Source organism: Xylocopa sonorina, chromosome 11 (assembly GCF_050948175.1).
Source record: "Xylocopa sonorina isolate GNS202 chromosome 11, iyXylSono1_principal, whole genome shotgun sequence".
NCBI classification, from domain to species: domain Eukaryota; kingdom Metazoa; phylum Arthropoda; class Insecta; order Hymenoptera; family Apidae; genus Xylocopa; species Xylocopa sonorina.
Genome location: NC_135203.1, coordinates 7,161,902 through 7,176,824, shown reverse-complemented (window position 1 = coordinate 7,176,824; position 14,923 = coordinate 7,161,902). Strand labels below are relative to the sequence as shown.

Genomic DNA, 14,923 nt, shown 5'->3' with positions numbered 1-14,923 from the left:
ATTTTCGCGAGTATTTTCGAAGGACAAACGCGATATCGTGCAAATACTAGCGCGTAGATCGAGTAATGCGCGGCAGAGCGTCATAGTTACATCCTGTCGACCGCGTTAATAGTTTGGTACGTGTTTATTCGTGGATAACGATTACACGATGCGCGATGGTGGTTAATTTAGAAGAGATAAACGTTGAACACATTGTCCCAGATAGATACGGGATTATCTGTGTTAGGCCATTTATGCGTTTCGATAATTGTATCAAACGTGGACAATTCTGTTTGCTCGGTTATCTATAAGTGTAGCCAGCTTACGTTGCGTGTCGCATGAATTTCTGAGATTACACGAAGCATTGTCCTAAAGGCGCCACGAATAACCGACAAGCGTGTTCGAGCATGTAGTCCACTGATTAAGCACGCCTCTTATACGTGCTAATCCTTTAAACGTAGAACGACGTACGCTCACTGATATTTTTAGAAACAATTCACGTCACCAATCGAATTTTACGTCACAAATTGATCGATTCTATGTACACAGCTTGTACGAGTCTCTCCACGTTTTCCTAGCCATTTTCGATGGTCATCGAGATGTTTCCCAACGTCGGTAATCACTGCGATTCGTCAGAGCGCCCAGAGGCATCGGTTATTTACGATTGCCCAGCGTTCTTACGAATTGACACGTCGCTTAGTTCCTTTAAACCCGATGACAGACGCGATATTTATAAATACATGCAACAAACAGCCGATTCCCATCTCGTAACTTATCAAGATCCGCGGCTTTTCTGTCGATACGTATAAGGATACCTGTTCGCGCCGCGACGAACCCCTTTTGCATTTATACGTAACCGTTTCTCTTCTCCTCGTTCGCGAGAGTTGTACCCTGAAGCGTGCACGGCTCCTCCTCAGGCATGTGTGCGCGCAATTAACGCTCGCGCGCGAAGAAGTTACCCGAAGTTATCTCTGATAATCGTCGATCAACCGAGCATTAGACCGCCATTAGCGCGCCACGGTGGATAACGCGTCTGTTCCAAGCGAAGAGAGAGAGAGTTATTAGCCACGTACCGGTCCACGTAATCGCGATCGCTCTTCCCTCTGGTCGAGCCGCTTTTGATACGCGACGAAAAAAATACCGGACCCCTGGCTCTCTGTTACGTGTGGCTTAGTTACGTGACTCCTTTCTAGCTAAAGTGCCCTCGACGAAAGCTCCGCCATCCGCGATGCTCCTCTTCCGGATCGTGCTCGCGATAGAACGAACCTTGCCTTCGCCGCGAGAAGTTTGCGCGAACCGAGGCTACTCTTTCGTGTGTGTTCACGAAGATTGGATAATGAACGGTGTTCGTTCGTTTCGGGCGTGATCGTTCGAAGGGTTCGGTGGTAAAAGTCAGGTAGAAATTCTTGGGAAGTTTTTTACACTCCAAGGGGGATTTTTTTTTATGGAGGCCACTTTTGTGTAGTCTTGTAATCGAGATGAAAATTGGGATGCTTGAGATTGGGTACACGCGTGCACATCGGTGCGTGTTGTCTGGTACGGTTTAAAAGCCGGAAGCCTACTTTGAGAGAGCAAGAAAAAATAGCTTGGTTTTGGTAGATAGTCGAGTTCGATGACCGAAATTAAAAATGGAGCACGCTCATTTCTCGCACATTATTACAGGCTGCAGAATGTTATTCTCGTCCTTAATTGACGAAAACGTGTGTACAAGTGATTATCTTAATTTGTGGTCTCAGAGGGAGCATCGATGGTCCCGCTCGGGTCTCGCGGAGGAATCCTTATTCCGGTTCTCCGACGCTGTTCGAACATGTGCATCCACGAGCATCGTTGCACATGTGCGGCGTTACGTAACTGTTTGTAATACTCATTTTGTTTGACTTATAACAAAGGAGAGTATTTAGCGCATGCCTGTTCTAGTCACTTCTATGCTAATCCAGACACATTTTATCTGGGACGTCAATTGCCGTGACGCGGCTGGTTTTCGCGTAGTACAGAAGCTTTTAACGATAATCCGTTATTATAAAACACAGTAAAAGTACGGCAATTAACGTAGAACCAGAAGAATTTATTTACGCTAGAGTTAAGTATCAGTAGTTTACTAGAAACTCAATATAAACTGGTCGTATATATTCAGGAAGAAAATTATTTCAAGAAAAGGAAGTATGTACGCTGTGGTTGTACACAGACATAAACGTAGACAATTACATTCAAGCAGTGCAGTTAAAACGTTCTAAACACCAGGAGGAACCTCCCAAACGAGGTGAATTTCACCGATCGGGTTCCGTTTCGAATGGAAAAAAGGAAAGAACGAGGGTACGGTGAAACAACGAATTTTCTCTTGATTATCCAGCGTCTGCGAGATTAAACAAATAAATTGCCACGGTAGACAGCGGGCGAGCAGCTTGCAGCCGCTTTCAAGCGTATCTCAACTTATTCATTACCTTTCAACGGCCGTTCGCGTACAGGCTGCCGGAATCCTTATTTGGCTCAGGCTTCGTTCCGAAGCTCGTTAAAGCGACCGTAGAAAGTTCATCGAAAGCAGCGGGCCAGAGTTATCGATAACTCGACCAGCGATTTTCCAGGCTGGCCCCGTGACATTTTCACTTAACCGCGAAGTTACGATCGCTCGCCGGAATTCCATCGTCTGGAGAACGTTCCCACGAGCTCCGCGTCTTCGTCCACGTAGACGCAACAGCAGCAGCTGCATCCGTTATTTAGCCAGCGTAGGTAAAACATTTCTTATTGAACCGTAAGCGATCGTTCCATCTATCTAACGCGCGGTGTTACGATCAGTTTCTTCGAACGATCGTTTCACAGCGATTCGCCGAATCCGAGTCGATTTTTCCCGATTCAGAACGAGGAGCGATCCATTCCTCGGAGATCTCGCGGCTCGATTTGATAAAAGGTGTTCGTTGATGTTTCCTCGAGCGTTGTTTAACGCGGTGGTTTAACGGTTAACGGTTGTGGGAATTTTTATTGGGACTCGTGGCTGACGTTCGGTTCGGTTATCTTGGTCGCTCGTTAAGTATTTCATAATACGTACCGGTGGACAGTGATATCCGAATTAAGGAAATTAATCGGTTACTTTTTACTTAATTGGTTTTTATATCGCATTTAAAAGATGCCTGCGCGGTTGGAATTGTTTCTGAAATGTTTTACGGCTTTATTTATTGACGGAGCGCGGATGTTTCGTCACGTTCAACTCCGCGGGCAATTTAATTATTCATATTTCGTGCCACTGGTCTCTTTAGCGTCTCCTCTATTGTTTTTATCGCTATTCAATTCGTAGTTTTACCGACACGCCTATGCGACCTTGACATTATTGCATCAACCGAGCAGCACGATGTTAATAATCGGCGAGCATACTGGCGTTTCGCCTCTCCTGGGTAGCTATGGGAATAACTCTGGGTATACGGTGCGTGTAACGTCGTCATCCGGCGAACGTAATCGCCTTGAAATACGCTCCGCGAATACGTAATCCGCTCGCGGCTCCGTCGTCATTCGCGAGATGCGCGTTCATTCTTAATTAACCGAACGCTACGTTTGCCGCTCGATTACCGACAGATGCAGACGACAGCGGCGATGTTCCATTTAAATGGCCGCGGAATTTTTCCACCCCCCAGTGCGAATCGAGACAAAGCGCGCACCAATCGAGCCAGTTATAATTTTCTGTTGCAATTTTAGGCGACAATTAGCTTAAACGGTGTCAGAATTCTCTGGAAATTTTTTTAATTGCTCCACGAAATTTGAGGTACCATCGACAACGATTCGCGGATGGAATTAAATACGATAAAACGCTGAAGTCGTTTCACGCGAACGAATCCCCTGAATTGATCCAAACAGGCGAGAAATTTCTCCCGTGTTATTACTTCATATCGCATCATTCCCGGAGAGAATGCAGACTTTTATTTCGCGTGATATCCACGCGTCACGTAGTCGCTTTTATACTCGAGGCATAAGTAAACACGGCCGGATGCGTTTCTCGTGTTCACTTTGCGCAATAAAAGAAGGAAAACGGAACAATGCTCGCGTTCCCTGGCTGTGAAGTAGAAAATCGTACGGTTATCTCCTCGATACGTCTCCAATAAATCCTCCATCATTCAAACACCGAATCGATGCTTCATTGATGTATTCAACGCACGTTCATCGCACCATATCAGGATATAACAAGATGATATTCAATTGCAACGATCGAAAGCATGCAATTTTGATATTTTTCCAAGTTCCAGTCAACCACTATATTTTTCTGCCTCTGGACAGTCTAGTTTTTCCACTCGCAAAGTACTCGCTAAGCTGTATTTTTTTCATCATCGTCATAAGGATGAGGATGCTACGAGAAAAAAAGGAAAAGAGATATAGTAGCTGAACCGCTTATAAAACACAGACTCCCGTGTACGTAATCAGGCCTCAGCCGGCTAGGAATAAATTACCCCTCGCTTAGTTAGCCGATTTTTTCGGTCGTGTTTTGCTTCCTCTCGTGCTCGCGCCCGGTAATTATTCGAACGACCGATAATCGGGCTCAGCGAACCAGCCAGCACGTTAATGCACTCCCGGTATGCGATCTTTTCATTAAATTAGCAACGTTAGCAGGCGCGTGCCACGTTACCAGCCCGCTTGTGGTTCTTCCTCTTCGAGGATTAACGCGAGCACCAAGGAAAAAGGAAATAAGGGAATGGCGTGCGCGTAACTCGAAATGATGCGGACGTTACGTACGCGAAGGAGACTGGTATCGATTAGAATTAATTTCGAGCGATTAAAAATCGAAAGTGCGTTATGACATCGAGTTATCGTCGAAGCGACAATACCTGGAAGTGACGCAATCGTCGCTAATGTAAATTCGATTATCTTATCGTGGACCGTGCAAAGCAATAAGGCGGCGGCGAGCCGCGCGAAATAAATCGCGTTTACCTGCGTGAAGGCAATTCCTATCGCCAGATGGCAATAACTATTTATGCGCGGAGACGAGCTCCGTTTATTACCATAAACATTCGCGAAGCATGACCGGCGAGCTTAAACGAGACGGCGTAGCTCGTGCGAGGAGCTTCGCGTAAATCATCGGCCGTCCGTGGTGCATCGTGGCAACCTAGGGGATCGTAATTTATTTCGCGTGTCAGATCAACGCGAAAACGATCGATGATCAAGCTAGATTACGGTAGCCGTGGTATCATCGAACGATCGTTAATATCGTTGGTATTAAGAGGCTTCGAAGTCAAGCACCGCATTAACTGTCTGTTACCAATTGATCATCATTGGAACGTTAAAAAATATTATTATCATAATTTATGTCGAGTCACTTTCTTTTTATCGATGGTAACGCGAATGCAGCGAGGTAATTCGATTCAGAGTGCACTCGTGTCATTTTCCAATGGTCTTCGTTCTTCGTAATTCAGAAGTACAAAATGGAAATGTTGAAACGATCGTTAACTGGATTACCTCTGACTAGTACGAAAACTGGGATAACCGATCGCTACGCAAGCGTTTTTTTATTTACTGTAACACAATATCGCGAATATTACAATTAGGTGGAAAATCATACTCCAGAAGCGATGAAATTCGCGAACCGTAATTAGCACAGAGGAAGGTAAACGGAGATAATATTGACGTCGAGAATCGGAAGCTGAAATAATTTTATTAATTAATTAGATGAATATTGGTAATCGTTATTGACCAGTTAATCAAATAATTCAACGGCGGTCCATGAGAAGTGGGATAATGACGGGCTTCAGTCATGAAATTCTAATTTTATTAACAGGCAGGATTATAAATACCGAATTGCATCAGGAAACTGTAACATTTGCTCGCGAGGTATTATACAGGAAGCATCGCAATATGTAGATGCAATTTCGTTCAATTAGAATATATGAGAAACATCGTACCTTGGAGAAAACTGGAAATATTTATTAATTTCGGGAGCGTCTGCTTTTGGCTGACATCCGACGATGCACGTTTCATCGAAAATATGAATTGCTGCATTAATTAACGACTGAGAAGAGAAGAGATGATGTCTCATAAAAAAAATTCCATTTTTAAATGAATTCCATTCCACTCGAGCACAATGGATCCTGAGCTGCTGGTGCATGCCGAACGCAAGATGCGCGTCGCATCCTGCCCGCGGTTTTTAGTACCCCGTTCGGTATTACAACCGGGAAACACTCCCACGTACCAATCCCCGGACACTCGTGATCCCTCGTGGCGTTGAAAAACGTGCAAAAACTCAAGCAGGCATAACCGCGATGCTCGGATGGAGCTGGCAGGAGGGCTCGTAAGAGATAACGATCCGCGGTAAAAACGTTAAGCTAGGAAAAGGGGGGTAGATGATAAACGAAAGGGAAGAAGAACGAAAAATCGAGGGGGGAACGTTGAAATTGGCAGGGAACGGAGATTATGAAACAGGATGGAAGGAAACGAGAGGATCGGACGCGGACGGAAAAGACAGAAGTAAGAACTAAGACAAACGAGGTGAGCATTAAAGTTGGAGGCAGAGGGAAAAAGAGAAGAAAGGGATTATGATAAATGACAGGAAGGGGTGAAAAAGGTAGGCGACGATAAGAAAGGACAAAGAAGACGAGATCGCGATGGAGGAAAAATCACCTGAACGCATCGCAGCTGGAAATAGAATGTAGAAAGAGTGGAAAAAGAAGAAAGACGAGGTGGAAGGAGCAAGTAGAGTTGGACCGTAATGCACGGGCAGAGCTAAACGGAGATCCACGGTCGAGATCTGGCATCGAGGTGCCTCGGACGCGTTTCACGTTCGGAACACGAATGCCAGCTAGTTTCGAGCGAAGGTTGCCGACGTTGGTACCTTGCCGCTCTTTACCTTGAGCCGACGATTTAGGTAGGCATGCGAAAATCCGCCTCTCATTGGAATTCCTCGATCCGCGACCGAGAAAATCGACTTCAAGGATCATGGTCGCGCGTTCTGACTACCGTCGCATCATCGATATTTTTACGATACGATTGAGCCGTGATTTTCATCTCGCGATACCTTCGATCATGTCTGTCCTTCCATGCGTCGTTTCGAAATAATAGCAGGCAATCATTGATCCGGTATTTCCTGTCGCGTGCATAAGGAAGACTGGTAGACGATCCTTCGCGAGTGTCTTCCACTAAAGAGCGCGAGGTGCTCGCGAATTGGCGAACGGAATTATCCTCGAAATAAGATGTTCTCCCGTTCCGGATTGTCACGAATGATCTAATGGAATTCGTAAACGAGCCAGTGGCGTATATGGAGAGCGTTGTTCGCGCGAAATGTTCCCGGTTGTCGGTCTTTAAAGCTCTCTTAAAGGAATATGCTTGTATGATCGCGAACCGGGTCGTGCGTTATTCATGTCACACACGCGTGTGCGTAATGTGCATGGGCGAACGAGAAAGGCTGATAGGTGAGCCCACGTGAGCTCTCTTGTGTTCCTTTTCACGTACCGGGTGGAACACTGCGTCACGACCGAGTGGCCGTAAAACGGACGCCTTCTTAGGGCCTAGGTCGCGCGCCATTACCTTGAATCTCGCGCTTCCTCCAAGGGAGAAGTGGAGGAATCGCGTACCCACGCTTGACGTTACAATTCCTGGTATTTGTAGATCAATAGGAATCGATATGGTCATTGTTACACGAATACAAGCAATGAACGTGATATCTGTATCGAACGCAATTAAAGAAACTAAACTTTCGCAACTTCGCGAGTCTTCATCTTTGCAACCAATTTGATCAGAACGAAACAAGATATCGGTGAACGTTTCCCATTTCTGTCCATCGTGTTTCAACCAATATTCCACTTTCTAGTCTCGACTGTTCGATCGCAGAGGTCAATACATCGAGATACTATGTTGCAAGCTAGCAATGGAATTGTCGCGACTTCTCAAACTCGTACCACCATCTAAGAATTACGCTACAATGGAGTAAGATCTCACGGAATGTTTAACAACTACTCGTTTTCAAAACCACTAAAATCTTCTTCAATCTGGTATCTTCAACTAATACCTCGCCAAAAAAAAAGTTAAACTTCCACGTTCACCAGTAACATCCTCAGAACGGAGTAAGGTGTCAGGCAAAGCGTTCTCCAAGCCTTCACACTACATTTCAACCAATATTCTACCCTCAACTCCCGTCTATTCGACTTCATAAATTACCACGTTAATTCAAGTAATATATTTGAAGAGAAAAAAAGCATAAATTAAACTTCCACCTTCGTTAACAACTTCGCCTGCAGACCGAAATAAGCTGTCACCCGAGCGTTCTCCATTTCCTTGTACAGTGCACCGCGGGCAACTTCCGAGCCAAATAACCAGTCGCTCGGCCTTTCCGCTTCCGCGATTCTATCGATCCGTCGAGGACGCAGCTGAGAACGGGCCGTGATATCGACAGCGGGGAAATTTACGTGGTTTCGGGTTCGTGCGGTGATTAAACGGGCGATTCCCTCCGCCTCGCGCCGGGACCAGGCAGATATCGCGGGGCGTGCGCTTGTTACGCCAGGTGTACGAATGTTTCCAGGCACCCCTTACATTTGTTCACCCACACTGGTGCACGCGGTGCGCGTACGAGCGGAGAACACGGCGTCGTCGTGCGTACGCCTACGCGGCTTACGCCTTCGCGGCTCGTTGCATCAGGCCCCGGTGTTACAGGCCCAATAAAGGAGCACTCACACACGCGCCGCGGGTGAAACGAGCCGTGCTATAAAGGAGAAAATAGAGGGCCACAGGGTGGGGGAGAGGGGCACCTAGCGGGATAATTAATTCGCGCGTGCTGAACCGCTCGAAGAAGTCCGGAGGAGAAATTCTCACTTGGATTGCGCAAGGGCTGACCCTTGGCTTTCGTTGTGTTTCTGCTCGAGGGATTATTAATTGATTTCTATCTCGACGGGATTATAATTTAATACAGCGCTGGGAATATTGATTGCGTCACTCGTCTACACGATCCCGCTATCTCGTGTTTCTGTTTCGAGAGGGCCCGTTTCGAATAATCGACGAGCATAAATTTTTCTAAAGTTTGGTAAGAGCGAGAGATCTGTCTGTCTGTCTCTCCGCGTCGATATCGTGGAATGGATTTTCCTCGAGTGAGATATAAAAATGACCCGTATCGTTTATTGTGAACGACGCGATAGATAGTGATGGGTACTGTCGTGAGAAGCTCCTCGTTCGATCGCAGGGTCTCGAACTTCGTGCTAGATGCGGAGAATCGAGAATGACTAGCTGGTAAATGCGATGAATGCGAATCTGATGCGAGTTGTTAATCGCGGCTGGTTACTCGCGCCTCGCTCGCTCGTTTAGAATGAAATATAATTTCGTTCAAGAGTCGTTTCCTCGCCAGTCATCGCGAGAATTGTGCCGCGCGTCCTTCGCGGCTGGATTCCTGCGCGCCGTCGAGTTACAGGGTTAATTGAATTTTCCCGTCGCGGTTACGCAAAAGTGTCGATCGTTAATTGATTTTCGTACGCAGCGTGATCGAGTAACATGGTCGCTGGCCAGGATCGAACATCGCGCGAGTAACGCGGAGCTGAACGCAGGATCGTGATCAGACGAGCGTGTCCAATTTACTTGGGACGCGTGCTCGTCGACGACCGTTCATTATCTTTCGTAGTCATGTCCGATAATGAGCTGCCTTTCCGCGAATATTATAGAGCCGAAATCTCCCTTTTCGTTGCCAGTTCCCCGGTTGACAAAGCGGAGAGCCGAAGTCTGCTCTTTGACTCGCCTCCTTGTTTTCCTCTGATCATTTGCAACTCAATGATCGCCTCATTTTATCCTAACAACTAGTTCCGCTACATCTGCTCCGCGATTAAGCGATTCATTGAATTAAAAGTTTGCTTTAACCGTTAATTTCTGACGATTGGTCTAATACGTTTAATTGCGTCGATCGGTTAAATTGAATTACCAGCAATACGTAATTGTCTGCGAGATAATATAATTAATAGATAGGAAAGGCGTACGAATGGCGGCGAATATTGTTCTGCTCAATTTAATACCGGTCGTTTAGTTACGCAACCCGTTCTCTCAGTAGCGAAATTGATCCAGGATGTATGGACAAGTCCTATTCGCCTCTAGTTACATTATAAATATCTAGTTACCCGACAATACACCCGGTAATAAATTCAATCTGTATCTTTCGAACAATTCCGATCCGCGCCAGGTATCGCTCGTTCGCCGAATCCGATTATTTCGTACAATCTCGATCTGATTAAATGGTCCGCGCTCGCGCTGGCTCGAATTAAAAGATTCAGATCCGTCGTCGCGAACGAGTATTCCATTCACTCGCTAAACGCAGAGTCACACTTGAGCCATGAACGAACGCTTCATCTTGACGAGCGTTTCTTATCGAAGCGAACAGAGATCATGGGTGCACGGACGTAGGCGCGATTGAGGATCCCCGTATCCGAAGTCCAGCCGGCCGGAAGTCGTTCATTTGCCCGGCAATATCTATGCAAAACGGAGTTAAGTCCGCGATGCTCACGGCGCTGGCTCGCGCTATTCGATTTCTTCGCCTGCGGCGAATCGTATCTGCAGAACGACATTTAATACCGACGCAATTGTATCCCTGGCCGTTGTTTTGCTGCTCGTCTAGCACGGTTCAGCTGTAATTGCGCCTCGTCATTTTTCTCGTCATAACTACTTACACCTCTACGCGTCGCCTTCTTTGGCGGCGCATAACGCGCTCGAATGCAAAACGCTCTTCTCACCTTCGTATAATAATTCCTCATTAAATGCTTCTGTCCGATCGGTCGATGGAACGTTGGCGAACGCGGAGAACAAGTGCCGGTGATTTCGAGCCCCGTTTTGTTTCCGTTTCCCTTTTTCTACCCACCGCGAAGAAAGGAAACAAGTGCCTGTCCCATTTGCAAGTCGCTAGGCTGCTTGCACAAGTGTTGAATAAAATATCTGTCGGACGCGTCTTTCGTGTAGCTTTATTTTGTCTTCGGTTGATAAATCTGCAGTCTGGACTTAGATTAACCTAATTCTTGTGTCGTAATTGTGCAGAGCTGGAAAACAATGATTAACAATCGCGCATTTCTTGAATTAAAAATTAATTATTATTCCACAACATTGTAGTATGCGACTCATAATATGTCTACGAATATCTGACAGAGTTCGACAAATTTTACAAAATTTTATTATTTCATTTCTCTGTTACATGTTCCTGATAAAGTAAAAAAAAAAAACAAACAGTATTAAAACGTGACGCATGCACCTGAATTTTCGGAGCAGAACAAGTTCCGATTACTCTGACTCATCGATAGTCGAAGTTGACATTGCGATGCTTGCTATCAACCAGTGGAATGTTTTGGTTAAAAATATGACTGGCTGCCTTACCTATAATTAACCGCGGTCGATAGGTTCAGGAGTCCGTCTAATTCCTTCCGCCGCGAAAATAAAGCGACGCGCGACCACGCGATGCGGTTAAAATTACACGGCCGTTTATTTACCACGCTTGTCCCTGTTATTTCGTATCGAAGCGACGAAACAATCAGATAATTACGAGAAGACGTCGATAAGAACGCCTGATCGAGAAACGAAACGATAAATGGGGTAACGAAAGGGTTAAACGCTTGTCGCGTTGGAAGCAGCACGGAACAGTTGAGAGAACCCGTGGCAAAAAAAGGGTGACATATGGCGCAAATAAAGGGGAAAGTTAGAGAGGAGACGCTTAAAGAGGAAAAACGACAATTTCACGAAACGTATCGAAGAGAAACTGTCCTGTTGTGACACACGCATGAAGACGATTTTGATGAATCCTTCTACTGAAATGTATTATAATACATGGTCGCTCAAAATTTGCAATACCATTACAGAAGATTAGGATAAAAAGATGTAGAAATCGAAAAGTCCAGCTAAATGATCCGTGTAACGACTATTTATCGCGACGGCTATTTAGATCGCATCGATGGATCGCGATCAGCGACAGCTTAATTCTAGCCTCGCCGTTAACGAGCCGCATTCGTGAGTCGCGTCTAATTTCTATTTATGCTCTATTATCGTGCTAAACAAGAAACAAGGGGATCAATTTCACGCTTAACTAAATCGCGCGTGCTGGTGTGTCGCGAAATCGTTGGATCCTGTGGATGGTGGTACATTGTGTCGTGGCGAACGAGCGTCGCCTGTCTGTCGTTAATTAAAGACGGTCAACATTTAGGAGACGGTGGATCCTCGGTGCGGAAAAGTGCGTTCGTTGAAAATGAAGTCCCTCGACTCTCCGTTCAGGTCCTTTGACCCGTTTTAATAGCTCGCGGTCGGTGTTTGCTTTACTTTACGGTCAGCCAAGGCAAATAAAAATGTAATATTCTCGGTGATATTGACGGTACTTTGTAAGCGATCCAACTGGTGCCACGGGGGTAGAAATAATTCAGTGGGGAAGCTGGTAGTTTCGGCGAAACGAAGCGGAACCTCCATTAAACCGAACTCCGAACTCGTCCGCCGCGGGAAACAATTCCGAATTCGTAACTCCGCTAAAGTAAAATATAATCTCTATTATCGGAACTTCTTTAGCCGCCAGAAGCTTCGTTGTACGGGGATATAGCCCTGGCGGAACGATTTTCGTTTGGATTACACTTCAGTTTTCCCGTTAATTAAAGGAATTTTCCTATACACTCCATCCGTGCAATTAGCTATAAATTATTGCACCGGTAAAAGAAGATTAATATGCAGTTTACCCACGGTGATTAAACGGAAAGTAATTAAGGAGCTCAACGAGACGAGCATTCCTCCTCAGGCGTAATTGGTCCGTCAAAGTGTTATGTGGAAAAAATAACAGCTCCTCGTCAGGCTGATCGGTAACGGAGTTCATTCCACCTCGGGTTATTCGCTGGTGTTCTCTGTCAACGGGCAAAAAGCATTTCCTGTTTGTACACGAGACGCGGGAAGAGACAGAAAGACGGGGGGCCGCGGAGCACCGCCGGAGAAGATGACAAAAATACATGATGACTTTCGGTCGTCATCCGGTCCCGCGTGTATTTTCGTGTCGTACGTTCATTGAGAAATGCCGTAATGGGCAAGTGCGTGCGAGCACGGACGCTATTTGCCATACGTGCTTCTGTATCCGCGGATCCTTCGAACCGACACCGTCCATCCACCCACCGTTGAGACGCGGTGCGCGTAGAATAACGACGACGTCGATGGAGGCGAGAAGGAGATCTTGACCTTTGCGCAGCTTGCCTGTGCACCGATTCCCGCGGCTCTGTTATTTAGAGAGGCGTCCGTCTGAATGAAGTGGCGCTTACGAGCCGTGTAAAGAAAATTTACGATTCGCGAGATCCCCGGTGCGAACTTTGAACCGCCTGCCGCTTTACGAGCATCCTCGTCCCCGTTGACTGTTCAAGATTCTGCGTTCCCGTGTTTGCTCAGCAAACAAAGGGCGCGCGTGCGTGGTACGTCGCGTTTTCCGAGAATCCTAGATATTTTTAAAATCAACAGTGTCCGGCAAAAAGAGGACGAGAACTAATAAGAGGGACAATTTGCTACGCGTTGCTTTTAACTGGCAACCAGACGACGGGGTCGCGTGTACAACTTGGGAGGGCACTGATTTTCCTTTGCCAACGCAAACAGCGTCGACAAACGGGAAGAGATAGCTGCAGATAATACGAATTTCTCTTTCTGCGATTACTACTCGGTTGGAGAGCTGGCTGATAAAAATAGATAACAATTAGAGATTATGAGACGTAATTAATTAACTGGGACATACGCGAAGACTATTTGCACAGACGTAAAAACGAGGGCATTGATTCTGCCTTCCTAAATGGCACGGACGCGTGGCGCAGCTGTCTGACACGAAAAGGCTCTATCTACTTAAACAAGTAGTGGCATCGTTTCTCGCTGGGCGGTCACTCTACATCGTCTCAAGCGATTCAAAACCAATCTTCTCTGTACTATGACTATCAAGTAGCAACGTTCGCCAGTGTAACTAGAATTCTAGCGGTAAACGATCTTCTCGATAAGTAGCTTTCCTAGTTCCGTTGTTAATCGTTCGATTGTACCATCGAAAGGCCACCAAACCAAAGAAATCAGCGGACGCAGTTACGCGTATGATTTACGCGAGTCCATGGAAGTTTAAGTGCTTCCTTCAGGATGGTGTGTCCCATGGGGACCCAGTGTTTAATCTCCATCGAGGCGCATCCTCCTCGTCATCTCCGGCGGTCGCTTTGACCGCAACGCGCATGACTTTTTATCTTAACCCGTTCCTCGCCACTCTCCACCTATTTATACACCCGCAAGCGTGGCTGGCGTGTGCTCGTTACTATCTGACCGTACAACGGCGCGGGGTTGACGCTGCCCTTTGAAGAGGAGCGGGAGAAAAAGGAACGGGGAGCAGGGAAAAACTGGCAGGCCGCGGCGAGATGGAATTAAGCGGCGGGAAAACAGGAAATTAATTGCGCCCGTGTCCCGTTAATTCATTCCGCGAGCGTTCGCGCTATATACTTTGGAGCAACCGCGCATCACATATTAATTATACACGGCCGCGTAATTGCAGGCTGCGACTTCTCAGCGAACGATTCCTCTCGCCTCGAGACTGGCTTCTGCGTATGCAGAAAGAAAATCAATGTTGCAATCTCGCCGCGTTAAGGAAACGTTTAATAGTCCGAGCAGAGTAGCAAAAACAGGCTCGAGCTTTTGAAAAGTAAGTCTGCTTCGCATCAGGTATCCTAAGAATCCTAAGCTCTTTAGTTTCTTCTTTTTCCATCGTTTATATGCTCAACGCCTCAATTACTCCAATTGAATAACACAAACAGCGACCAGTCATCCTTTCCTTCGGCTTATGTTCCGAGAACAGTCACCACCCACGCGTTCCAGGCGCTCGTTTCCTCGCGTTCCAACGTGAAACTCGCGGGACTGTAAATAAAACGGCGAACAAATTGCCCGGACAATGGGAAGCACGGTCGTCTGAAGGAAACGCATCGACGCCTCACTGGCTGTTGGCAAAAGGGACTCGTTCGCGGACGCGCCAGCGATTGTCGCGCGATTTCTC

General features: G+C 46.5%; 1 protein-coding gene across 1 annotated transcript in view; it reads left to right on the top strand.

Moving 5' to 3' along the window:
- The window catches only part of Kank (KN motif and ankyrin repeat domain-containing protein 2 kank), a 40,540-nt gene that overhangs the window by 1,992 nt on the left and 23,625 nt on the right, over positions 1 to 14,923 (top strand). The gene's annotated exons all lie outside the window — the stretch shown is intronic.